The following is a 27044-nucleotide window of genomic DNA, read 5'->3' as shown; positions in this document are numbered from 1 at the left end:
ATATTGCACAACATTAACAGCTCATCCAACCTAAAAAATTCGGTGTCAGCCTGGTGAAACTACCAAACAGGACTACTTGTATGTAAAACAGTAAAAAGTACCAAGTGCTAGACAGAGCTAAGTGATCCCACAACCAATGGATCAGATAGATGGTCTGCAGTCCTGCCACATCCAGTCGTGAATGGTGGTGGATGATTAAACAACTCACTGGAGGAGGAAGCTCCAAAAATATCACATCCTCAATGATGGAAGAGCCTAATACATCAATGTAAAAGACAAAGTTGATGCATTCGCAGCAATCTTCAGCCAGAAGTGCCAAGTGGAAAATCCATCTCAGCCTTCAGTGGTCCCCAACATCACAGATGCCAGTTTTCAGCCAATTCAATGTGATATCCACATGATAATCAAGAAACAGCCAGAGGCACAAAATACTGCAAAGGCTATGTGCTTTTTTTTTTGAAAAGTTCATTTGTGGGATGTGGGCATCACTGGCTAGCCAGCATTAATTGCCCATAAGTAGTTGCCTTGAAAGGTGGATGGTGAGCTGCCATGTTGAACTGCTGCAGTCCTCCTGCTATAGGTTGACCCACAATATTATTAGGGAGGGAATTCCAGGATTTTGACCCAGCGACACTGCAGGGACAGTGGTATGTTTCCAAGTCAGAATGGTGAGTGGTTTGGAGGGGAGCTCGAAGGTAGTGGTGTTCCCATATATCTGCTGCCCTTTTCCTTCTAGATGGAGGTGATCGTGGGTTTGAAAGGTACTGTCTGAGAATCTTTGTTGAATTTCAGAAGTGCATCTTGTAGATAGTACACACTGCTGCTACTGAGCATCGGTGGTAGAGAGAGTGCGAACCAAGCGGGCTGCTTTCTCCTGGATGCTGTCATGCTTCTTGAGTGTTGTTGCAACTACACTTATCCAGGCAAGTGGGGAGTATTCCATCACACTTCTGGCTTATGCCTTGTAGATGATGTACAAACTTTGGGCAGTCAGGTGGTGAGTTACTGCAGTATCCCTAGTCTCGGACCTGTTCTTGTAGCCAGTGTTTATGTGGTGAGTTCAATGGAGTTTCTGGTCAATGATAGACCCCAGGATGTTGGCGGGGGAGATTCAGTGATGGTAACACCATTGAGTGTCAAGGGGTGGTGGTTAGATTGTCTCTTATTGGTGATAGTCAAGGACTGACGTTTGTGTACTGCAAATGTTACTTGCCACTCCAGCCCAAGCCTGGATATTGTCCACATTTTTCAACACAGATTGCTTTAGAGTCTGAGGAGTCGTGAGTGGTGCTGACCATTGTTCACAGATGATTGCACACCCCAACTTCTGACTTTCTGATGGAGAGAAGGTCATTGATGAAGCAGCTGGAACAGCTTGCCTAAGGGAGCAGCAAGTTCTGGAACTCAAGACTTCAGTACGATTCCTGGAATGTTGTCAGGGACCACAGCCTTTGGAGTATCCAGTGTCTCCACCCCTTTCTTGAGATCATGTTGAGTGAATCAAATTGCCCGAACACTGCTATCTGCAATGCTGGAATTCTAATGGAGGAGGCCAACATGGATCATCTACTTGGCACTTGGCACTTCTGGCTGAAGATTGTTACAAAAGCTTCAGCTTTATCTTTTGCACCGATGTTCTGAGGATGGGGATTTTTTTGTGGAACCTCCTCCTTCAGTGAATTATTTAATTATCCACCACCATTTACAACTGGATATGGCAGGGCTGCAGAGCTTAGATCTGTTCCATTGGCTGCAGTTCGATTTGCTCTGTGTATCAATTGCTGCATAATGTTGTTCAGCGTGCAAGCTGTCCTATTTGGTGGCTCCACCAGGTTGACACCTCATTTTTACATATGCCTGGTGCTTCTCCTGGCATTCCCTTCTGCACTCTCCATTGAACCAGGGTTGATACCCTGGTTTGATGGCAATAGTTGAGTGGGAGGATATGCCAGGCCATGAGGTCACAGCTTGTGCTGGAGTACAATTCTACCGCTGTTGATGGTCCACAGCACCTTGCGGATGCCCAGTCTGGAGTTGCTAGATCTGTTCAAAGTCTGTCTCATTTAGTATAGTGACTGTGTGGCACAATACAATGGAGGTTATTCTCAATGTGATGGCAGGACTTCATCTCCACAATGACTGTGTGGTGGTCACTCTTACTGATATGGTCATGGACAGATGCTCATGTAGCTGGCAAATTGGTAAGGATAAAGGTCAAGTATACTTTTCCCTCACCATCTGGCACAGACCCAGTCTAGCAGCTATGTCCTTTAGGACCCGACCAGCTCGCATGGCAGTGAACATCGAAACCCCTCCCCCCTACCCAGAGTACATTTTGTGCCCTTGCCATCCTCAGTGTTTCCTCCAAGTGTTGTTCAATGTGGAGGATGACCAATGCATCAACTGAGGGAGGACAGTACACTGTAATCATCAGGAGGTTTCCTAGTTAATGTTTAACTTGAAGTCACGAGACTTCATGAGTTCAGAATCAATGTTGAAGACTCCCAGGGTGACTCCCACCCGACCTTATTCTACTGTGCTGCCGCCTCTGCAGGTCTATCCTGCTCTTGGAACAGGACATATCCAGGGGTGGTGACTGTAGTGTCTGTGAAACATGATTCTGTGAGTATGACTGTGTCAGGCAGTTCCTTGACTAATCCAAGAGACAGCTTGCCCAAATTTGGCGCCAAACCCCAGATTTTAGTAAGGAGGACCTTGCAGGATCGATAGGACTGTTTCTGCCGTCGTCTTTTCTGGTGCCTGGGTCGATGCCAAGTGATCCATCTGGTTTCATTTCTTCTGTTGCAATTGGTACCACTGAGTGGCTTGCTAGGCCATTTCAGAGAGCCACATTGACAGTCAACCACGTTGTTGTGGGTCTGGAGTCACATGTAGGTCAGATCAAGTGAGTATGGCAGCTTTATTTCACTGACGTGTTTTTCCCAACATTGGCCATTGAGAAACATGAAACCAATTCCAGATTATTTTTAATTGAATTCAAATTCCACCATCTGCTGTGAACAATTGGCTGAGTTTCTGGATTAACAGTCTCACAATACCACCACTTGGCCGTCGCCTCCCCTCTGACAACATTCCTCTGACAACAGTACTAAAGACTTATGATCCAGAACTTGCCACATCCTTAAGATCTTCCAGTACAGCTACAATACACTCATCTATTCGACAATGTGGAAAATTACCCCAGGCATATCCTGTATGTAACAAATGCAGGGTAAATCCAACCTGGTCAATTAATGCCCCATCAGTCTATTCTCAATCATCTGGAAAGTGATGGAAGGCATCAGTGATATCAAGCAGCACCTGCTTAGTAATAATCCACCCAGTTTGTGTTCCACTGGGCCACTCAGCTCCTCACCTCATTACAACTTTGGTTCAAACATGGAAAAGGCTGATTCTAGAGGAGGGGACAGTGACAGCCTTTGACATCAAGGCTGCATTCAACCGAGCTGGCACCACGGAACCCTAGCAACCTGAAATGAATGGGTATTGGGGGGCAAACTCTCTACTCTTGCAGTCATACCTGGCACATAGGAAGATGGTTGTGGTTGTTGGAGGTCTAAACATCTCAGCTGCAGAACATCTCTACAAGAGTTCTCAGGGTAGTGTCCTAGGCCCAACCATCTTCAGCTGCTTCATCAATGACCTTCCCTCTATCATAAAGGTCAAAAGTAGGGATGTTCACTGATGATTTCAAAGTGTTCAGCATCATTTGTGACTCCTCAGATACTTAAACAGTCTATCTTAATGCTTTTCAAAACGCCCAACACAACCTCATCTTTTATATTGAGATGCCCTAGAATATCAACTATCCCTTCTACAACCTCTTCTGTCAAGGCGTCTGTATCTTCTGCCTGAACACACGCACCAGCGCGTCCAGGAACAGCTTTCTCCCAGCCATTATTAGACTGATGAATGGACTCTTTAGCCTCAAATAATGCTGATCTTGATAACGTTGATCTCGCCAAGCACACATCCTATGCAATGTAACCTGTATGCCTCTATTTAAAATCTTCTTGATCTGTACATCCTTGCTATGATCTTCCTGCAGTACTTGTAAGCAAAGCTTTTCACTGTACTTTATCACATGTGACAATCATTTTCTTCTCCTTTGTGAATACAAATGCAAAAAAAAAAGTGTTTATTAAGGACCTCTCAAATCTCCCCTGGCTGCATTCCTTCCTAGGTCCTTGAGTGGTCCTCCCTGGTGCACTTTAAACATGTAGAAATGCCTTGGGATTTTCCTTCATTTTAGTTGTCAAAAGACGTTTCATGATCCCTTTTAGTCCTCTGAATTCCTTGCTTCAGTTCTTTCCTACTATCTTTGTATTCTTCAAAAGCACTGCCTTCAGTTTCCTAAAACTTACAAATGCCTCCTTTTTCTTTACGACTAAGGAAATTTCAAAGAGACAGAGTCTTGAACTCTGGTCCCCAATGTTGAAAATGTGATGCCCTACTGACTGAGCTACCCAGACTCTATCAAGACTCAATTAGAAGCAAGGAACAGCTGGGATTTGAACTTAAGATCTCCTATCAACTAACCAGAAACCTTAACTCAATAAACCACAGTACCCCCAAAATTCATCTTGAATGAGAGCGAGACAGGAAAGGCAGAAAAGCAGTTTAAGCACTGCCCCTTGACATTCAGTGATGGTAACACCATTGCATCTCCCACTATTAACATCCTGAGTGTTACTATTAACCAGAGACTCAACTGGGCTCACCATAAACACAGCAGCTACAAGAGGTCAGAGACTAGAAATACTGCAGCAAATAGCTCATCTCCCGACTCCTCAAAGCCTGTCCACTATCTACATGGAACAAGTCAGGAGTGCGAAGGAATACTACCTATTTGCCTGGATGGATGCAACCTCAGCAACACTCAAGAACCTTGACACCATCCAGGGTAAAAGCATCTGCTTGACTGGCAGCAGATCTACAAACATCCATTCCCTCCACCACTGATGCTTAGTAGCAGCAAATGTGTACTATGTACAAGTTGCAAACATCCTTAGGCAGCACTTTCCAAACCCACGACCACTTCCAGCTAGACTGGCAAAGGCAGCAGATACACGGGAACACTGCCACCTGAACATTGACCTTCAAAGCACTCATCATCCTGACTTGGAAACATATCGCCATTCCTTCACTGTTGTGAGTCAAAATCCTGGAATTCTCTTGCTCATGGCATTGTGAGTCAACCTACAGCTTGTCGCCTACAGTGGTTCAAGGCAGCAACTCACTATCATCTTCTCAATGGCAACTAGGGCCAGACAGGTACCCATATCTCATTAATAAATACAAAAATACAAACAACTCACACCAATCCCACGACACATGCACCTGCTCAGTCACGAATCTACGCTCAACCACTGAAAGAATCAACATCTTTAGACGCTCTCCTGAATACTATACCCAGTGTCAAAATAGAGAGGACGACTTCTCCACTCAGTCTTCAATGGAAGTGCTGTGCTGATGGCATGATTGGAAGCTCAGGCTGAAATCAGGGCACAGGAATCTTCAAAAGGTCGTGATGTGCACAGTATTGATAATGACCTAAAGATGTACATTATCCTTTTTCTGCATTACATCTTGCCACAAAATATCCCTTCCTGAGTAACCAGACCAAGCATTTCTGCCCTACTCTACTTAGTTTTCTAATAAACAAGATTATGTTTTGAGACAATTTGCTCCTTAGTTTCACTTGTACTATTAGGGATTGCTTTTGCTCTCAAATGCAGCATACTATCATTACCTGGCTGCAAAAGGGAAATTAATACTTTTGTGCTACATGTTGTTTGCTACCATTCTTCTGTCCTGATAGTTTCCTTCTGACTGCATGTTGAGTTAGCCCTTCTTGGTGTATATCTCACAAATCTGATACAACTAGATGGTTGCAAGCTCTTTCTGCACTGAAGCATTTGAGGCATTCATATCCTTGGGGAAAGAAAAAAGACAGCCCTGGAGATTTTTCAAGTATTGTATATTCCTCTGCCTTCACAGTCCAATTCTTGTTCAGGGGGAGATTCCAGCTGATGTCAAACAATTCGTCATGCCGAAGGCTTTGCAATTGCTTTATTACTTACAATGCACTCCTCCAATCTGTAATTTGTAGTTTCTGGATATATATTAAAATAAAACCTAAAATAGCAAGATCTGTGTTACCAACCTGTCCTTTTAAACCATTCATGGGAAGTGGGCTTGGCTGGCTCCGACTGCATTTATTACCTATCCCTAATCCATCTTCAGGGAGTGGTGGTGAGCCACGTCCTTGAACCACAGCAATCCACATGTAAGTACTACATCCATTGTGTTGTTACAGTTCGCAATTTCCAGTATTTTGACCCCATGACAGTGAAAGTGTAACAACAAATGCGTGGCTTGGCAGGAAATTACAAGTGGTCGTATTATGGTCGGTCAACTTTTGTTCTTCAGGGGTGCAGAAGTGGAAGTGAAAAGATGCTGTATTGAAGAAGAAGCTTCCAACAATGCAGGCTCCGGCAAGATGGCAGCAGGGTAAGTCGCTCCATTTGGAGCTCCACTCCTCTTGCCAGTTCTCTTTCTTTCTTCGTCCTCCCCTCCCTTCTGTCTACCTGTGTAGTAATTCTACACACCCTCCCGTCCCCATCCCTTTTAACAGCCTACTTAAGGAGTTGGGAAGGAGCTGGGTCATGGTTGGGAATCACGCAGCAGTAGCTGAACGCGCAAGTTTTGTCCTGCAGCGACAGCTGATCGAGCATGGGCCGGCGAGGCAGCCCCGATGGCGGAGGCACGGTGAGGGCTGGAAAGCCTTGAGCAGGACTGCGGCATTGCAAAGGAAAGTTGGATTCTCTTAACAGATCTTTTGGTTTCTTATCTTATTCTAAGTTAACGTGAATGGCGCCATGTACGTCCAGCGAAGGTACACGTTTCACTGTATTTTTACATTGAATACACGATAAAGTGATTCAATTTAATTCTTGCCTCGAGACCGTCTGCTCCCAGCTGCTTTCCTTCGTTTTTTTACTTTTGCTTCTGCTCTTTACTTTTGGACTTTTGTTTTCTTCTATGGCGAGTGGGCCAAATACGGAATGGATGTGGCTTCTCCCGGCAATCTAAGGCATCGGCAGTGAGGACATTCTACCAGTGATCGGAGGCAGCAGCAGCAGCGAGTGCGTTCTCCAGGCGTTTGGGGTCGGTAGCGGCAGCAGCGGGGTTGTTCTCCCAGTGTCAGGGCTGGTGGTAGCAACAAAGGGGTTTTTCTCCTGGCATTCAGGGCTGGCAACAGCGACAGCAAAGCTCTTCCAGCGATTGGATACAGCAGCAGACCCTTTAAGATAGCGGTGCCGGCAAGGCAACACCTGCAGCCCAAGCAGGACTCGCGGCCAGATGGCAGCCGAGCCTGCCAGCTGAGCCAGAAAACTCTTGGTTGCAGGCGAGTGTGGGTTCAGCAGCATCAGCGAAGTGGGCCCAGTGAGGAAGAGATGGTGCCTAAAGTGGGGCGTGTCCTATATTGTTGGGACCTGGCTTCCGAGGCTAGGTGCTGGCACGAGTGGGGGTCGGAAAGACCAATATTCTGAACTTTTTCTAATTTATTCCTATGACCTATAATGCTGCACTATTTATTTCTTTCCTTTTAAATTAAATTAAATTAAAATTAAATTAAATTCTTAGGAAACAAAAATTAAGTATCTGTCTCTAGGCACTTTTGTATGTAATATGGCGACTGTGAACTTTTCACCATACTGATGAGTACATGTGACTATAAAGATAAGATAATTCAATTCAAGCTTTGCTCTGATTATGCATCTTCCACCTGTGACCAACTGCTAGCACTACCTGTTAATGGTGGTAGGAGCAGCTGCTTTGTCCTTGGCAAATTTGAGAGCTATTGGAGCTGCACCCATCAGGCAAGTAAAAAAATGTCTGTAGTGTAATGGAACATTGCCTTGTACAAGTCACAGGCTTTGGGGAGTATGGAATTGAGTTACTTGCTGCAGAATTCCCAGCCACCGACCTGCTCTTGTAGCTGCAATATTTAGATGTCTGATCGACTTCAGTTTCTGATTCAGTTTCTGCCATTGAATGTTTCTTGGAGATATCATTGTCTGACACTGGTGTGGCACGAATGTTGCTTGCCACTTACCAAGCCAGAGTTTATCCATATAGAAGCAGAATACATCAGTACTTGCAAAATCAAAAGTGGTGCTGAACACTGATGAGCATCCTCACTTATGACCCTACAAAAAATGCATAAAAGGAAAATTCATTGTTGAAGCTGCAGTGTACCAGGGGTTAGACATTTGACCTCCAACAACCACATCCAACTTCAAAACACTGGGTACAACTCAAACCAGTGGCGAGTTTCCCCTCCTGGTTTCCACTGACTTTGATGCTACACTTGGTCAAATGTTACCTTGACATCAAGGGCACCCTCTCTCACCACATCTTTGGACCAACACTTGTAATGAGGTCAGGAGCTGAATAGCATTGGTGGAGCCCACATAGTGCCAATGAGCAAGTTGGTGCTGCTTGATAGAATGGTTGACTACCCTATAATTTTGCTGATGATTGAGCAGTAATTCACTAGGGTGGATTTGTCCTGCTTTCTGCGGACAGGATTTACCTGGGCAATTTTCGACACTGCCAGGTAGATGCCAGAGCTGTGGCTCTACTTGAGCAACTTAGCTAGGGGTGTAGCATGTTCTAGGACACAAATGTGCAGTGAGATTGCTAGAATGTTTGAGAGCTCAGACTTTGCATCATCCAGTGCTTTCAGCTATTCCTGGCTATCAATAGGAGTGAATCAAGTTAGCTAAATACAGACATCTGTGACAATAGTGACTGCAGAAGGAGGCAAAGATAGGTCATCTCCTCAGCACTTAGAGTCAGAGTCATAGAACTGTGCAGCATAGAGAAAATGTCCTTTGGTTCAATCTGTGCTGGTCAAAAACAATGCTCCTAATCCTATTTTCCAACACTTGGTCCATAGCCTTGAATGTCCTGGCATTGCAAGTGCACATGTAAATATTACTTAAGTATTTTGAGGGTTTCTGCCTCTCTACCCTTGCAGAGGAGGAGTTACAGTTTCCTACCACACTCTGGGTGAACAAAACAAATTCCTCACTTCCCCTCTAAACTTTCCATCCATTGCCTTAAGTTATGCCCTCTGGTCATTGATACCAAAAGGGAAAAGTTCCTTCCTGTCTATCCTATCCAAGCCCCTCATTTTTATATATCTCAATCATGAACCACCACCCCCCGTCAATCTCCTCTGCTGTAACAGCCCCAATCTACCCAATCTCTCTCCATGGCTAAAAATCTTCAACACAGGAAACATCTTGCTAAATTTCTTCTGCACACAATCATATTCCTCCTATACTGTGGATTCCAAAACTGTACTAATACTTTACCATGGCCTAACCAACATTTTATACAATGTCAGCTTAACCTCCCTGCTCTTAAAACTATGCCATGGCTACTCAAGTCAAGTTACCACATGCTTAACCACTATCTCCCAGTCTTGCTACCTCAAGGACCAGTGGTCGTACACAACAAGAAACCTCTGATCCTCAATGATTCTAGGGTCCTACCATCCACATATTCCCTGGTCTTAATTTTCCTGCCCAAATGTCTCATATCACACTTCTCTGAGTTACTTCTATTTACCAGTGATCAGCTCATCTGACTTGTCCTTGTGGCTGAAGATGGCTGCAAATATTTCAACTTTGTCTTTACACTGATATACTGGACTCCCCCCCCTCCCCCCCTCATTTTTGAGGGCAGAATTTCTATAGTTCAGATAGAAGCCATTTAGCCCATTGAGTCTGCATTGACCCTCTGAAGAGCATCCCACCCAGACCCACCACGCTGCATTTCCCATGGCTTGGCATAGTATCCCTTGGATACTATGGGGCAATTTAACATTGCCAATCCACCTAACCTTTGGACTGTGGGAGGAAACGGCAGAGCCCAGTGGAAATGCATGCAGACACAGGGAGAATATGCAAACTCCACACCAGCAATCACCAAAGGCTGGAATCAAATCCAGGTCCCTGGCACTGAAGCAGCTGTGCTATCCACAGTTGCTGCCTTTGAGGAAAAGGAGGATATTTGTGGAGCCTCTACATGCTCTTTCTTTACTGACCTACCAGCATTCACAACTGGACATGGCAGGGCTGCACAGCTTAGATCTTTTCTGTTGGATGTGGAATTACTTAGCATGTGGTACACTCAGCTGCTTCCATTATTTGTACCTGTGTTGTAACTTCATCAGGCTGACACTTCATTTTAGATACTCTTGATCTCACTCCTCACATGTCCCCCTAGACAGGTCATCATACCAGGGATGATCCCCTTAAGGGAAATGGTAAAGTAGGGGAAAATACCAACCAGCTCTGCTGCTGTTTATGTCCCAAAGGCCTCATGTAAGCCCATGTTTTGATTTGCTGGACATGTTTGAAATCTATCCTATTTAGCATGGTAGTAGTGCCCCATTAACGAAGGGTATTCTCAAAGTGAAGACTGAACTTAGTTTCTCTAAGGACTAGAGAATTGTAGCTACAAGGATAGATTGGGGTGATTTTTCTTGGAAGAAGAAATTAACATTATTGAAGTTTAATAAGGGTTAGAGACAGTAAACAGAAGGAAGCTGTTTCCCTTGGCAGAGAGTTCCAAAAACCAAGTGGCAGAAGAATTAGAGGGAATATGAACAAAAACCCCAAATTCTTTCAAAAAGTACTTGGATCTGCACCTTAAATGGTATAAGCTGAAGGGCTATGGGACTTGCACAGGAAGGTGGTTTAGAAAGGGCATCTGTGTATCCTTGGGTCAACATGGACATGATGGGCTGAATGGCCCCCTTCTGTACCCCATTCTCTGGTTCTCGGTGTCACTATCACAGTTGGAACAAACTGTTCCAGGATCAACAAGCTACGCAAGATGTCAACAATTACCTCATATTTTCTTAGATGTGGCCCTGCCAATTTGGACATTTCCAGTACAAACAGCCCTTTTGGATTTGGATTCTTTAGGTACTGTGCAACCACAATGACACCACACTATCAAAGAGTTAGCTTTCAGTAAGCATTTGAGAGAGACTGATGGTATTTATTTTCATTTCAAAGTTCAGAGATGGAACAGATATAAAAAGGACTGTTTTGCACACAATTTACAGCACAGATTGTTCAAACCCATATAACTACGCCACTGTTTGTGTTACATAAACCTTCTCCTACCTTGCATTATCAACATATCTTTGCATTCCTTTTTCACAAAGTTCTCCTAAACTTCTATTAATTGCATTGGTGACTTTCTAATGTATAATGTCGCACAATTAGATGAAAACATCTTTTCTATCTATAATAAAGCAAAGAACTGCAGATGCTGAAGATCTGAAACAAAAACAGTTCTGAAGAGGAGTCACTGGACTTGAAAAGTTAATTCTGCTTTCTCTCCATAGAAGCTGTCAGAACTGCTGGGTTTTTACAGCAAATTCTGTTTGTTTCCTATATTTATCTTGAGCTTCCTCATAATTCAAACAAACCTCTATGAGTTGCCTCTGACTCATCTTTTCCTAGAAAATGCTACAGCTCTACTGTTTTTATATCTATTTTGTAATATGGAAACCAGAACTATAACAATTCATAGTACTTGTATGTTGAACAATTAAAGTTGATTTTGGGAAGATAAAATCATAGATGTCTTAGGGGTTTCCAAGCTCCATGCAAGTTGCCAAATGATGCTACTGAAAGTTACCAGTGTTTTCCAAATCAGGGCCAGCTTCCTGATGTACATACCCATAAAGCAAAAAGCCTTAATTAGGTTCTGTTGAACAACCGCGTCCTGAGACATGAACTCTGTTGCTCTCTCGACATCTGCTGCCATACCTACTGATCATATCCTGCATTTCCTACTTTTAGCAGTAATCCCATACTTGGGTGCGCCAAGTCATTACACAATGTCATCAACACACAGAAAACTTGATGCAGCAGATATTGGAGCTATTCCATAAGTAACAACACAGATACTTGAAGCTCGCGTTAATAAGTGTGGAACTGGAAAAGCACAGCCGGTCAGACAGCATCCAAGCAGCAGGAAAGTCAACATTTGGGCTAAAACCCTTCATCATGAAGTAACAGCAGACACCTTATTTCAAATGTGGGGACCGTTGTGGCTCTTGTTGCAGGGCTTTTCTGACAGAATGCAATAAACGTGATCAGCACTCAGGTGCTCAGAGGTTAGCAATTATTACCTTGCAGTCACCCACACACTGACTGGTCCAGTTAAAAGAAACTACTCACATTCATCTCCCAAAATCTAATGGAAACTCTCATGCATTATTCTTGCATTAAAAACACAAACGAGGAGTAGGCCATTTGGTCCTTCAAATCTGCTCTGCTATCTGATTGTAACCTCAAATCTACATTTCTACCTACTGAAATGACCTTTTACCCTTTGGTCACAAAGAACCTACAAACCTCAGCCTCAAAAGTATTCAAAGATTCTGCCTTTTCAAAAAAACTTCCAAAGACTCTCACCACTCAAGAAAAAAAAAAATCCATATCTGTATTTTGAATGGGCAATGCCTTATTTTAAAAACAGTGACTCCTTGTTTTAGATTTTCCATAAATGGAAATATTCTCTCCATATCTGCTGTCATAACCTTCAGGATCTAACACTTTTATCACTCTAAACTCTTGCAGATACAACTTTAGCATATCAAACCTCTCCTCATTATACAAACCACCCATTCCAGGTATTAGTACGGTAAATCATCTCTTAACAAAGTAACACACCTACATCTTTCCTTAAGATTACTAATATTGTACCCTGTATTCCAGATGTGGCCTCACCAATGCGCATAACCTCCATACTTCTGTATTCAATACCCGTCGCAAAAAGCAAATCTCTTTGTATTATCTTTTTAATATTTACGCAATCTGCACAGTAAGCTTTTACAACTTGTGGACAAGGACAAACATATCCCTCTGCATCTCAGTTCTTCAATCTGTCGTCACTATTTAGATAATGTGCTTCTTATTCTTTTTGCCAAAGTGGACATTTTACATTTTCCCACTCCATTTGCCAGATCTTGGCTGACTGACTTAACTGTCTATATCTTTCTGTAGCCCTATTATGTCCGCCCCATGATTTACTTTCAATGTTTTTGTCTACACCATTAGTTTTTAATTTTCTACTTTGATATGGCACTTTAGCAAAACTTCTGGAAATCTGAGAACATACAAGCCTCAGTTCCCCTATATCAATAGAGCATGTTGCTTCCTCAAAGTTCAAAACAGATTGATTAAACTGGATTTCTTTTTAAAATTCATTTTGTGGGACGTGGACGTCACTGGCTAGCCAGTATTTATTGCCAGTCCCTAGTTGCCCTTGAAGGTGGTGGTGAGTTGCCTTGAGCCGCTGCAGTCCACCTGCTGTGGCTTGATGTACTATGACAGTAGGGAGGGAATTCAAGGATGTGGACTAACGACAGTGAAAGAAAGGCAATATATTTCCAAGTCTGGATGGTAAATGGCTTGAGGGAAATTTGAAGATGGTAGTGTGGTATTCCTAAATATCTGCTGCCCTTGTCCTTCTAGATGGAAGTGATCGTGGATTTGGAAGGCGCGGAGTATCTTTTGTCAATTTCTGCAGTGCACCTTGGAGATAGTACACATTACTGCTACTGAGTGTCGGTGGTAGATGCAATGCCAATCAAGCAGGCTGCTTTATCCTGGATGGTGTCAAGCTTGAGTGTTGTTGGGGCTGCACTCGTCCAGGCATGTGGGCAGTATTCCATCACACTCCTGACTTGTACCTTGTAGATGGTGGACAGGCTTTCAGGAATCAGGAGGGGACTTACTTGCTGCAGTATTCCTAGACTCTGAACTGCTGTTGTAGCCACTGCGTTCATGTGATAAGTCCAGTTAAGCTTCTGATTAATGATAACCTCCACGATATTGATAGTGGGGGAATTCAGTGACGGTAACATCACTGAACATCAAGGAGTGGTGGTTAGATCGGCAGAGCCTGACATTTGTGGTGTGAATGTGACTTGCCAGTTGTCATTCCCAAGCCTGGATATTGTCCAGATCTTGTTGCATTTGGACATGGACTGCTTCAGCGTCTAAGGAGTCGCGAGTGGTGCTGAACATGTTTGCCAATGATTGCACAATCCCCACTTCTGACCTTATGATGGAGGGAAGGTCATTGATGAAGCAACTGAAGATGGTGGGGCCTAGGACACTACCCTGAGGAACTCCTGCAGAGATGTCCTGGAGCTGAGGTGACTGACCTCCAACAACCATGACTGCCTTCCTACATGTCAGGTACAACTCCAACCACCAGAAAGTTTGTCCCTTGATACCACATTCTGTCGAGTGCAATTTTGATGTCAAGCGCTGTCACATCATCTCAACTCTGGAATTTAGCTCTTTTGCCCATGTTTGAACCAGGAGCTGACTGGCCCTGGTGGAAACCAAACTGGGGCATCATTGAGCAGGTTATTGCTGAGCAGGTCCTGTTTGATAGCACTGTTGATGACACCTTGCATCACTTTACTGATAGTAGACTGATGGGGCAGTAATTACCGGGCTGGATTTGTCCTGCTTTTTATGCAATGACATACTTGGACAATTTTCCACGTTGTCAGGTAGATGCCACTGTTGTAACTCCACTGGAACAGCTTGGCCAGGGGAGCAGCAAATCTTCAGTACTATTGCTGGAATGTTGTCAGGGCCTGTAGCCTTTGCTGTATCCAGTGCCTCCGACCTTTTCTTGATATCACGTGGAGTGAATCAAATTAACTGGAGACTGGTATCTGTAATGCTGGGGACCACTGGAGGAGGCCAAGATGGATCATCCACTTGGCACTTCTGGCTGAAGATTGCTGCAAAAGCTTCAGCGTTATCTTTTGCACTGATGTGCTGTTCTCTTCTATCATTGAGCTTAGTAAGTTTTGTGAAGCCACCTCTTCCACCATTTGTCCACCATTATTTGTGACTGGATATGGCAGGACTCCAGAGCTTAGATGTGATCCGTTGATTGTAGGATTGCTTAGCTCCATCTATCGCTTGATGCTTATGTGGTTTGGTATGCAGGCTGTCCTGTTCAGTGTCTTCACCAGGTCGACACCTCATCTCCAGGTATGCCAGGTGCTGCTCCTGGCATTCCCTCCTCCACTCTCCATTGAACCAGGGTTGATCCCCTGGCTTGATTGTAATGGCTGAACGGGGGATACTCCAGGCCAAGAGATTACACTTGTGCTTAAGTACAATTGTGCTGCTGTTGATGGCCCACAGCACCTCATGGATGCCCAGTCCTGAGTCACTAGATCTATTCAAAGTCTGTCCCATTTAGTACGGTTATTGTGCCACACAACATGATGGAGGTTATTTTCAATGTGGAGGCGGGACTTCATCTCCACACAGACTATGCGGTGGTTGTTCTTACCAATACGGTCATGGACAGATTCATCTGCAGCTGGCAGATTGGTAAGTATATTTTGCCCTCCTGTTGGTTTCCTCACCACCTGCCGCAGATCCAGTGCAGAGGCTGTGTCCCTTAGAACCCGACCAGCTCAATCAGTAGTACTGCTGCTGAGTACTCTTGGTGGTGGACATTGAAATTCCCCCACCCAAAGTACATTTTGTGCCCTTGCCATCCTCAGTGCCTCCTCTAAGTGTTGTTCAACATGGAGGAGTACTGATTCATCAGTTGAGGGAGGATAGTATGTCATAATCAGCCAGAGTTTTGTTGCCCACGTTTAACCCAAAGCCTTGAGACTTCATGGGATCCGCAGTCAATGTTAAGGATTCCTACAGCATCACCCTCCTGACTAAAACCACTGTACCGCCACCATTCTGCCAGTGAGTCAGGGCATATCCCGAGATGGTGATGGTGGTGTCTGGGACATTGTCTGTAAGGTATGATTCAGTGATTACAACTACATCAGGCTGTTGCTCAATTAGTCTGAGAGACAGCTCTTCCAATTCTGATATTAGCCCCCAGATGTTTGTGAGGAGGACTTTGCAGGGTTGACAGGGCTGTTTCTGCTGTTGTCTTTTCCAGTGCCTCAGTTGATGCTAAGTGATCCATCCAGTTTCATTTCTTTGAGACTTTACACCAATTGCTACAACTGAATGGCTTGACAGGCCATTTCAGAGAGTCAACCACATGCTGTGGGTCTGTAGGGCAGACAGGGTGAGAATGGCAGATTTCCTTCCCATCAGCAAACCAGATGGCTTTTTCTGACAATTGACAATGATTGCATGGTTATCAGTAGATTCTTAATTCCACATTCTTTTCATGGAGTTCAAATTTCACTAGCTGCCATGGCAGGACTCAAACCTGGGTCTCCAGAACATTACCTGGGTCTCTGGATTAATAGTCTAGCGATAATACTATTAGGCCATCGCCTTATTCTTCACAAAACAGTACTGCCTCTGCTTGATTACTGTGAACTTATTTAAGTGCCCTGCTCTAAATGTTTTTAATAAGAGGTCCTAATATGAAGATTTACACTCACTGGTACCTTCTCGCTCAGGTTACATCTCACCTTCCCTGGAGGTGTGTCATATCATGTTGATTAAAATAAATACACAATTTGCTCCAGTACTACTCCCACTTAGAGAGATAGGAAAATGTCTGCACAGTTTCCTGTATTACTGCTTTCAGTATCCTTGAATTCATCTAAACCAACAATTTCCGACTTTAAATTACGTCACTTATCATCCAGTCTGACCTTAAATTGTCAGAAAGATGACAGTTGTTAAGGGTGTTCATGTTCTTTGTCAGAACAAAAGATTTCAGCATGTTGGGGGTTATTTTCCCATTTTCATTCACAAATAAAACAATTTTGACCAGTCAATTTAAGTATCAACCATTGTTCAGTGTCCATTCACATGGATATAAACTGTGCCAAGCTACAATTTTGCAGAAAAAGCAGGGGAACAGTTACATTATTAAAGTCTCAAACAACTAAAGAGCAATAGGTTGTCTGTTAATCATGTCATGGTTGTTTGTGGGACCTTACAGCACACAAACTGACCACCTTAATTTTCTATGCAGTACTTTGACAAGTCAAGGCATGTAAACCTATGTGAAACTTCCATTTGGTTAAAAAAAAATCATAACATCAGCAGTCAGTACAAATTACAGACATCTCACTGAGGTTTTCAGAATTCTGTAAAAGAATTATGCAGAAGAACCTATAACTAAGATACTTTTTGCTGGCACTATAGTTAAAGTATATTTTGAACAGTCCTTTAATTTCTTGATTTTCACTTTTAATTAGTTCCCTTTATCATCCACTTTAAAATGGGCAAACTCCAGATCCTTTTATATAATTTCAACCGGTGTTAACGGTTTGCAAATATGTATTTTTTTTCACAAAATAGCAAAAACTGATACTAAATCATTCTGGTTTTTCTTTCTTCAGGCCTACTTATTGTTATGAGTTAACACCATTGAAGGTGATACAGTACGTCACTATGAACCCTTATGATACTCTGGTCCTATGATAAGCTTGTTGCTCCAACTTTAATTTACAATTGTTTAATTGATCATAAAGCTTAAAAAAACTTTCACATGCTGGATGTGTCTGCCTTATTCTTGTTTCCGAACCACATTTTATCCTCTATCACGATTTATGTTTGGTGCTGATATTTTGGCAAATGGCAAAAAATTGCAGTTTCAATTTAATTACCATAGGATTAAAACTTCAATGACTCATTTGATTGTTAGAGAAATGTTATATTTAAGTACATCAATAAGCTTTGCATGTAGAGGAAGGAGAAATCACATCCAGAGTGAGACACAGCCTTGGGTGAGGATATAGTTCAGGGAAATTGGAGGCAGCATGGAAATATTGCTTTTCTTCCTCCACTTTAAGTTTGAAATTCAGTAGTCCCTAATGAAAAGGTCAATGAAGTAGCTGACTGAGGGACAGCTATCAGTCAATCACATGAAGCTAGGATAGGAATTCAATTACTATTGAAACAATTAGTGCGAGTTGTCATAGCTCACCTCAGTTCAATTTAAGAGAGGGCATGTTGAAAGTGCAACATGTTACCCAGATGCTGTGTTTCAAGAGACAGTCACAACCCTTAGATTAACTACCTTTGATTTGGTCAGTGGGCAAGGACAGGAGAGTGCGACTATGAGCGAGATAGGTAGAGTGAAGGAGCCTCAGACCATGAGCTTGTCTAATAGATCTGAGATTTTTGTTACCTGTCTGGATGAGAGTGAAGGCTGTAGTGAGGATGACCAAACTGGCACCATGGGAGGGGGGAGAAAAGAGAAATGTACTTTCCCTGAAACTATCTGGGATAAGCAGGGGAATAGATGCTGTTCCCTGTGGCCAGGATCGAGACTCCTGAAGGTGGTGTTGCCTGCCTGGTTCAGGAAATCTCATCTGGGTTGCAGAGGAACTTGGAGCAGGAGGGGAAAGATCTAGTTGTCGTGGACCATGTAGATACCAATGATACAGGCAGAAAGAGTTTCTGCTGAGGGAATACGAACAGCCAGAGGCTAAATTTAAAAAAAAAACAGAATCAAAAGGTAATAATCCCCAGATTACAACCTGAGCCACAAGCAAACTGGCACAGGATCACCAAGATTAAAGAGAGGTAAATGTGTGGTTCAAAGATTGGTGAAGAAGCTGGTTTGAATTCATAGCACATTGGCATCAGGACTGGGGAAGGATGGTGCTGTTCTAATGGAATAGACTCTACCTGAATCATGCTGTGACCAGAGTCCTGATGAATAGCATACTAGACCTGTGAATAGGGCTATTAACTAAAGTTGTGTGCATTTTTGGGGATGGGAACAATGTAAAAGAAAAAGCATACAATGTGGTGAAAATTAACAGGAAGCCAGAGGATTGGGAAGCCTTTAAAACCCAGCAGAGGATAATAAAATAAAAGCAATGAGCATGGAGAAGATGAAATATAGAGTAAGCTAGCTAGTAATAAAAAAAACTCTTACAATTTTCTTTTATAAGATATCTGAAGGATGAAAATGGACATTGGATTGCTGGAAAATGAGGCTGGAGTAGAAGTAATGGGGAACAAAGAAATGATAGAGGAATGAATAGTACTTTACATAAGTGTTCAGTGAAAGATCAGTAGCATACCAGAATTCCAAGAGAGTTGGGGGGCAGAGGTGAGCAAAGTGGCCATCACTAAGTGCTGGGGAAGCTGAAAGTTCTGAAGATGGATAAATCACCCGGCCCAGACAGACTAACTCCAGAGTTCTTAAGGAGACAGCTGAGGAGATTGTGGAGGCATTGGTGATGATCTTTCAGGAATCACTGGACAAGGGAGTGTCCCAGAAGACTGGAAAATAACTAATGTAACAACTTTGTTTAAGGGAGGGAGGCAGAAAGAGAAACTATAAGCCAGTTAGCCTGACCTCAGTCACTGGCAAGATTTTAGGGTCCATTATTAAGGATGAGATTATGGAGTAATTGGAAGTGCATGGTAAAATAGGGCTAAGTCAGCATGGCTTTGTTAAGGGGAGGTCACGCCTGACAAATCTGTTTGAATTCTTTGTGGTAACCAACAGGCTAGACAAAGGAGAGCTAGTGAACATGATCTACTTGGATTTCCAGAAAACCTTTGACAAAGCTCTATAAAACTCTGGTTAGACCACACTTGGAATATCATGTTCAGTTCTGCTCGCCTCATTGTAGGAAAGATGTGGAAGCTTTAGAGAGGGTGCAGAGGAGATTTACCAGGATAACAAGGTATAGAGCTGGATGAACACAGCAGGCCAACAGCATCATAGGAGCAGGAAGGCTACTATGATGCTGCTTGGCCTGCTGTGTTCATCCAGTTCTACACCTTGTTATCTCAGATTTTCCAGCATCTGCAGTTCCTACTATCTCTGATACGATTTACCAGGATGCTGCCTGGACTGGAGGGCAGGTCTTATGAGGAAAGGTTGAAGGAGCTAGGGCATTTTTTCCGCGAGGTGACTTGATAGACGTTTACAAGATGATGAGAGGCATAGATACAGTGGATAGTCAGAGACTTCTTCCCAGGGCGGAAATGACTATTATGAGGGGGCATAACTTTAAGGTAATTGGAGGAAGGTATAGGGGAGATGTCAGAGGTAGGTTCTTCACACAGAGTGGTGGGCGTGTGGAATGCGCTGCCGGCAGTGGTAGTGGAGTCAGATACATTAGAGACTTTTAAGCGACTCTTGGATAGGCACATGGCAGATAGTAAAATGTAGGGTATGCAGGGCAAATTGATCTAAGTAGGATAATAGGTCGGCACAACATTGTGGGCTGAAGGGCCTGTACTGTTCAGTATTGTTATAGAATCGTAGAATCCCTACAGTGTGGAAACAGGCCCTTTGGCCCAACAAGTCCACACCAAACCTCAGAGCATCCCACCCAGACCCACCCCCCCCCATAACCAATTTAGCACGGCCAATCCACCTAACCTGCACATCTTTGGACTGTGGGAGGAAGCCAGAGCACCCAGAGGAAACCCATGCAGACACGGGGAGAATATGCAAACTCCACACAGACAGTCGCCCGAGGGTGAAATCGAACCCGGGTCCCTGGGGCTGTGAGGCAGCAGTGCTAACCACTGTGCCACCGTGCCGCCCCACTGTGTTCTCTGTTCTATGTTCTAAGTGCCACACAGGAGGCTGCTAAATAACAGTCCATGGTATCAGGGGTGAAGTATTGGCATGGATAGATAATTGGCTGACTGGCAGAAGGCAGAGAGTAGGGACAGCATTGTTCTAAGGTCCATCTATCATTGTGGTTTGCATGTAGAGGTAGGTGGTCACACCACAGATCATGACTTCACAGGCAGAAGGGCAATGATTGACCACTAGGCAGAGTAAGAGGACTAGGCAGACAGTACAGGAAGTCCCTATGACTATTCCCTGTAAAACAGGAACACCACTTTGGATATCGTTTGGGAGAATGACCTCAGATGAAACTAGAAACAAGCAAATATGTTACACCATGGTTGGCTTTGCTGCACGGGAGAGGAGGAGAAAAAGTGTGGGAATGCAACAGTTATAGGAGATTATAGTCATACAGCACAGAAACAAGGCCTTAGGCACACCATGTCTATGCCAACCAACAGACACCAAACTACACCAATACTATTTACCTGCACATAGTCCATAACCAACTATGCTCTGGCATTTTAAGTGCTCATCCCATTGCTTCTTGAATGTTGTTACAGTACCTGCCTCCACCCTGTCAGGCAGCACATTCTATATTTCTACCACCCTTTGTGTGAAAAAAAGCTTTTCTTCAGATCTCCTCTAAACCACCTACTCTTCATCTTTACGATTGAATGCAATTGCATTCAGGCGTAAGGTGAGTAGATAGACATTTCTGTGGTGGTAAACAAACTCCAAGATGGTACGGTACCTCCCTGATACTATTGCCAAGGAAGTCCCAAAGCAAATTTTGGAAGGGGAGGGTTAACAGCCAGTGGTTGAGGTACACATCGGTGGCAATGACATGAGTTTTACAGAGAAGGAAGTGCCAAATGCCAAATATAGCAAGTTAGGAAGCAAGCTGAAAAGTAGGACCTCAAAAGCTAGGAATCCCGGGATTACCACCAGTATCACATGCTAGTCAGAGTGAAAACAGTAGGATTTGTTAGTTGAATACATGACTAGAAAGGGAGGGTTTCAGACTCATAGGAGATTGGGACTGGTTTTGGCAGACGCGGGACCAGTACAAACTGGATGGATTACACCTGGGCAGGTCCTGGACTGATGTCTTTGAGTAAGTATTTGCTCATCTGTTTGGGGCAGGTTTAAACTAGAATTGGGGGGGTGGGCATTGGGAACCTAGGAAGGGTGATAAAGCAAAGAGAAACAAGGATGGTAATAAAAGAAATAACAGAAAAATAAAAAAATAGTAGACAGGGGTGTTGAGAGAGGAGCAAACAGGACTACAGTACAATGAAAAGTTAGGATAATTAAAAATGGCAAAAAGTAGGCCTAAAGGCTTTGATTCTTCAATGTACGAAGCATTCAGAATAAGCTAGGTGAACTAACGGTGCAAATCAAGATAATTGGAAATGATCATATGGTTATGAACGGATCAGAACTGGGAACTTAACATTCAGGGATATTTGATCTTTCAGAAAGACAGGACAGAAGGAATGAGATGGGTAGCACTGTTAAGAGATGAAGTGAGAATGGTTGAGAGATATAATCTAAGCTCAGATGATGTAGAGTCCATTTGGGTGGAGGTAAGTAACAGAAAGAGAAAGACAACACTGGTAGGAGTAGTGTATAGACCTCCAAACAATAGCTACACTGTATGGAAGGATAAAAACAAATAGTAGGAGCATGTAAAAAGAATAAGCAATAATTATGGGGGACTTTAATCTTCATGTTGATTGACCCAATCAAATTGGAAAGGGTAGCTATGACAACAAACTCAATGTACATTAGAGAAAATTTCCTAGAACAAAGTAGCATGGAGCCAACCAGGGAACAGGCTGCCCTGGATCTGGTAATGGGGAGTGAAACAGGTTAAATAAATGACCCCAGAGTAAAAGATCCCCAAGGAAGTAGTGATCATAACATGAAAGAATTTAGTATTCAGATTGAACAGGAGAAATTTGGGTCAGAAACAACTGCTTAACTTAAATAAAGGGAATAACAATAAAATGAGGGTAGCATTAGCTAAAATGGACTGGGCAAAGAGATAATCCGTAAAGACAGTAAGCAGGCAGTGACAGACATTTAAAGAGGTAATTCAAGACTCTCAGCAAAAATATATTTTAGTATGAGGAAAGTGGGAGATAAAACAAAGTTAAGGAGTGTATAAAGTTGAAAGAATAAGCATGCAAAGAAGGAAAAGTCAGTGACAGCCCCAAAGACGAGAATAAATTCAAAATCCAGCAAAGGAAGACATAAAAAAGAACAAACTGTGAAGGCAAACTAGCAGGGAATATGAAAACTGAAAATAAGAGCTTCTTTAAATATATCACAGGAAGACAGAGGTCAAAATGAACACTGGCCCCTTAGAAAATGAATCTGGGGAGATATTTATGAGGAACAAGAATGCAGAGGTGTTAAACAGATATTTTGCAATTTAAGGTTTTGGAGTAGATATTTTGCATTATTCTGCTGGAGGATACTTTGAACATCACATTTATGCTATAGAACATGGAAGAGAAATTCAGTGCGATTGCTTTCACTACAGAAGTAGTATTTGAAAAACTAATATGAGGCAGACAAGTCCCTGGCCTCAATGGCTTGCATCCTGGGATCCTAAAAGTAATGCCCAAAATAGGGGATGCATTGGTTGTAATTTTCTAAAAATCCTTGGGTTCTGTACAAGTACTGGAGGATTGGAAAACTGCCGCTACCTTATTCAAAAAGGGAGGAGGCAAAAAGTAGGTTTGTAGGCTGATTGACTTAACATCTATTGAGGAAAAATGTTGGAAGTAGTAGTAATGGTAGTACATTTGAAAAATCATAATATAATCAAGCAGAGTCAGCATGGCTTCTTGAAAGGGAAATTGCATCTGACTAACTTGAACTTTTCGAGGAAGTCTCAACCAACAGAGAATACAGAGGAATCAGGAGATGTTTTGTATTTGGGCTTCCAGAAGAGGTTCAACAAAGGACTTGGAGGAAGGAAGCAAATGTACTGTAACCAAATTTGCAGACGACAAAAATTGGTGGAAAAACAAGTTGTGAGGGGACTGTTATCAGATTACAGAGATATCAATAAGTGAATGGGCAAAAAATGTTGGCAAATGGAGTATAGTGTGGGGGAAATGTGAAGTTGTTCATTTTGAAAGAGAAGACAAATGAAGACAGTATTATTTAAATTGAGAAAAACTGCAGAAAGCTGCAATACAAAGGGACTTGGGATACCTGTGCATGAATTCACACAGGTTATGAAGAAAGCAAACTGAATTCTGGCCTTTACTTCAAGGCGAGTTGGAGTGCAAGAGTAGAAACATCTTCCTGCAACTACACAAGGTGTTGGTTAAACCACATCTGGCTACTGTGAACAGTTTTGGTCCCCTTATTGATGGAAAGATTTCATTGGAGTTCACTGGAGACAGTTCACAGAAGGCTCACTCAGATGATCTCCAGTATGGAGGGAATTGTCTTACGAACAAAAGCTAAATATGTTGGGATTCTACTCACTAGAATTTAAAAGGATGAGAGTTGATCTCATTGAAATATATAGGGTGAGGGGCCTTGACAGAGTAATTGCTGAATGTTACCCCTCACAGGACAGTTGAGGACCAGCAGGCATAATCTCTGAATAAAGGGGCCCCGATTGAAAACCGAGAGGAGAAGGAATTTATTATTTGACTGTCCAGAGTCTTTGGAGAGCTGTGCAGGCAGAGTACTTGTGTATATTTAAGGCCGAGAGCTTCTTGATCAGTGGATAAATTGAGAGTTATGGGGAAAGGGCAGGAAAATGGACATGAGAAATATCAGATCAGCCATGTTACTATTGAATGGCAGATTAGGTTTAATAGGTTGAATGACCTACTCCTATTTGTGTTTGTGTGGCCAGTCATTTCAATTTTTGATCTCCTTTATCTGAGACAATGTAAATATTAGAAGCTTACTGGTTACTCAACTGATACCTGGGATAGAGGGACCAATATCCATTGGAGTTTGGAACAATGGGAGGCAAGGTCATGGATGGATTCAAAATTCAGGCACCGGGGGCGAATGTGAACAGGTTGAAGTTGGAATGGCAGTTGAAGGTACTGCAGTGCATTCACTAGTCAGGTTTCTGGATAGCACATTTGGGATGTGGTCACTTCTTAGCTCAAGGAAGCATAGGCAAAGCATTTGAATCTTCAACAACAATAGCCAATATATTCTGAACGCACAGGAGATAATTCAACATGAACCAAACCTCCAACTTGATGTGTTGCTGTATTGCGACTGTATAGAGTCTAAATAAGGCCAAAATTATTTACTGCAGAAAATTTCTAAAAGTTTCCTAGTATTTCCAATGGCAATTCAAAATGTTTTTTCTTATTGCTTCAAGTGATCTCACTTACCTCTTGATAAAAGTACACATCCATATCCAGCAAAACATACCAAACCTAATTAAATGCATGGAATTTCAAAATCAAGAACTGCTTCCATAAATAATTTTCCAAAAGAAATTTCAAGGCATTTATTGCTGTTGCGTGGTGTTACTGCCTGACAGCACTATCATACGACTTCTGGTGGGCCTAACACTACTATGAACTTTAATTATCTGAATACTCTTTAATAAGACTGGCAGTGATCACGTTCCTATGTTTCCCAGTGGTATGTCTTGGCCACTTGCGATTTTACAGCATGGCCGGTTAAAAAGGTACAAAGGAACACATTGCGTACCGCATTAACTGGTTTCAGTGCGTCAAGATACATATGCTTCCTTGGGGGTAAAAAATCCATCATTTTCTTGTTGTGTCTAAATCTAACGGCTACCTGATCTGGTTAGGATGCTGACTTTCCAGTTAAAGTGCCTCATCATAAAAGGAACTGAATGCGAACCCCACCAAATATTAGCTATAATCGAGGTATAGAAGTGCGCCGTTTCTCCTTTACTCGACGCCGACATAAACAGACTCCCATATCAAGGCAGCGCATGGGGCTTAGAACCATGGAACGATGCCGTTTCGGAGGTTCTTTTCCAGTTAAACGGTTTTGAGTTCAGTTGCACAGCGCGCGCCGGCGGGAACCGGCCCCAAACCCTTTATTCGACTCACTCGCGCTCGAGACTGGGCAATGGGGTTAAGGCATATATGCGCATACCTAATCCACTCTTAGAGACCCAAAATTACAGGTTGAGGAATTTACGTCTTCATGCCCCCACCTGGGGGCGGGGCGTGGCGGCTGTTGTCGAACTAAAATTGACGCCAGCCTGGAGCCACCGGTTCACTTTTCCGATGTGTCAACGTAATCGCGGGAAAAACTGAAAACTAAAAATTTAAAACATTGGACTGGTGCTCCACAGTACATCAAAACACAACGAACAGAATTTATATCCTGGCAGTTGTGCAGTCAGTAATTTATCGATCAGCTCGAAATGAAATTAAAAAAACAAACCAAACTAAACTTTATATGCTGTTTCCGTCACCACGTTCTTGTACTTGTTCTTGCCCAACCTGAACTTCTTTACGCGACAGCTCTGAAAATATCACCTGCTACGTCTTCCACCCGCGGGTGTTTCCCAAAACAGCGCAAAAAAAACTGCGTGACGTCATCAACAGACTGTTCCCTCCTTACACGAGGCGAGGGAGAAAGGGGGGCAATGTGAAATTGGCGAATATGCAGTTTCCGATTGACAAGCTACTCGACCAATAATAGCTGTGGATTTTGCAATTCCCAAGACAGCCAATCGACGGGCGGAATCACGCAGCGCAGTGTTGAATTTTGCGCTTGGGAAACGAAACAAAGGGCTGTAAACAGATAATTCTTTAATGGGATGTGGGCATTGCTGGCAAGGTAAGCATTTGTTGTTCATTGCTGTTGAACTGAGTGACTTGCTCGGCCGCTTTAGAGGCCAGTTAAAAGTCATTAAACTGTTGTGGGCCTGGAGTTATATGTAGGCCAGCGTGGACAAGGATTCCAATCCCAAAAGGACATTAGTGAACCAGATGGGTTTTTAGGACAATGATAATAGATTCATGGTCACCATTCCTGAGACTGGCTTTCAACTCCTCAGTTTATCAATTGAATTTAAATTCCATCAGCTGACTTGACCGGGTTTCAGTCCAGGTCTCCAGTGCATTAGCGTGGGTTGAAGTCCAGTGACATTATCATGACACCATCATCTCCTCACACTGAGATATAAACAAAAAAAAGCACACAGGGGGCAAGGGTCAAAGATTGTTATTCTGAGATGATTGAGAGATTAAATTTGATTTATAGCCATTTTGTTGCAAATCTAGTGCATAATTGTTTTTCCTAGGCACTGGTTAGCTTAACATGTAAAATCAAAATGTGCAGGTAGATGAGGTTATTGTTTTGGTCGCCAAGCTGGCTTGTTTTTGTTCAGATGTTTTGCCACCATGCTA

At 43.0% G+C, this 27044-nt stretch overlaps 1 protein-coding gene across 4 annotated transcripts in view; it reads right to left on the bottom strand.

The window, feature by feature from the left end:
• rbm46 (RNA binding motif protein 46) overlaps positions 1 to 26247 on the bottom strand; it is an 87216-nt gene extending 60969 nt beyond the window's left edge. For 2 of the 4 annotated variants that reach the window (XM_048600303.1, XM_020510568.2), the window contains exon 1: positions 26084 to 26229. The gene's annotated coding sequence lies outside the window, so the exon portion shown is untranslated. Of the gene's footprint in view, positions 1 to 26073 lie in introns of all 4 variants that reach the window. The other 2 variants (XM_048600316.1, XM_048600309.1) reach the window with 2 other exon arrangements.
• Positions 26248 to 27044: the final 797 nt, after the last annotated feature.

Source organism: Rhincodon typus, chromosome 1 (assembly GCF_021869965.1).
Source record: "Rhincodon typus isolate 14 chromosome 1, sRhiTyp1.1, whole genome shotgun sequence".
Lineage (NCBI taxonomy): Eukaryota > Metazoa > Chordata > Chondrichthyes > Orectolobiformes > Rhincodontidae > Rhincodon > Rhincodon typus.
The sequence above is the reverse complement of the archived record's forward strand: the minus strand, read 5'-3'. Positions and strand labels throughout refer to the sequence as shown.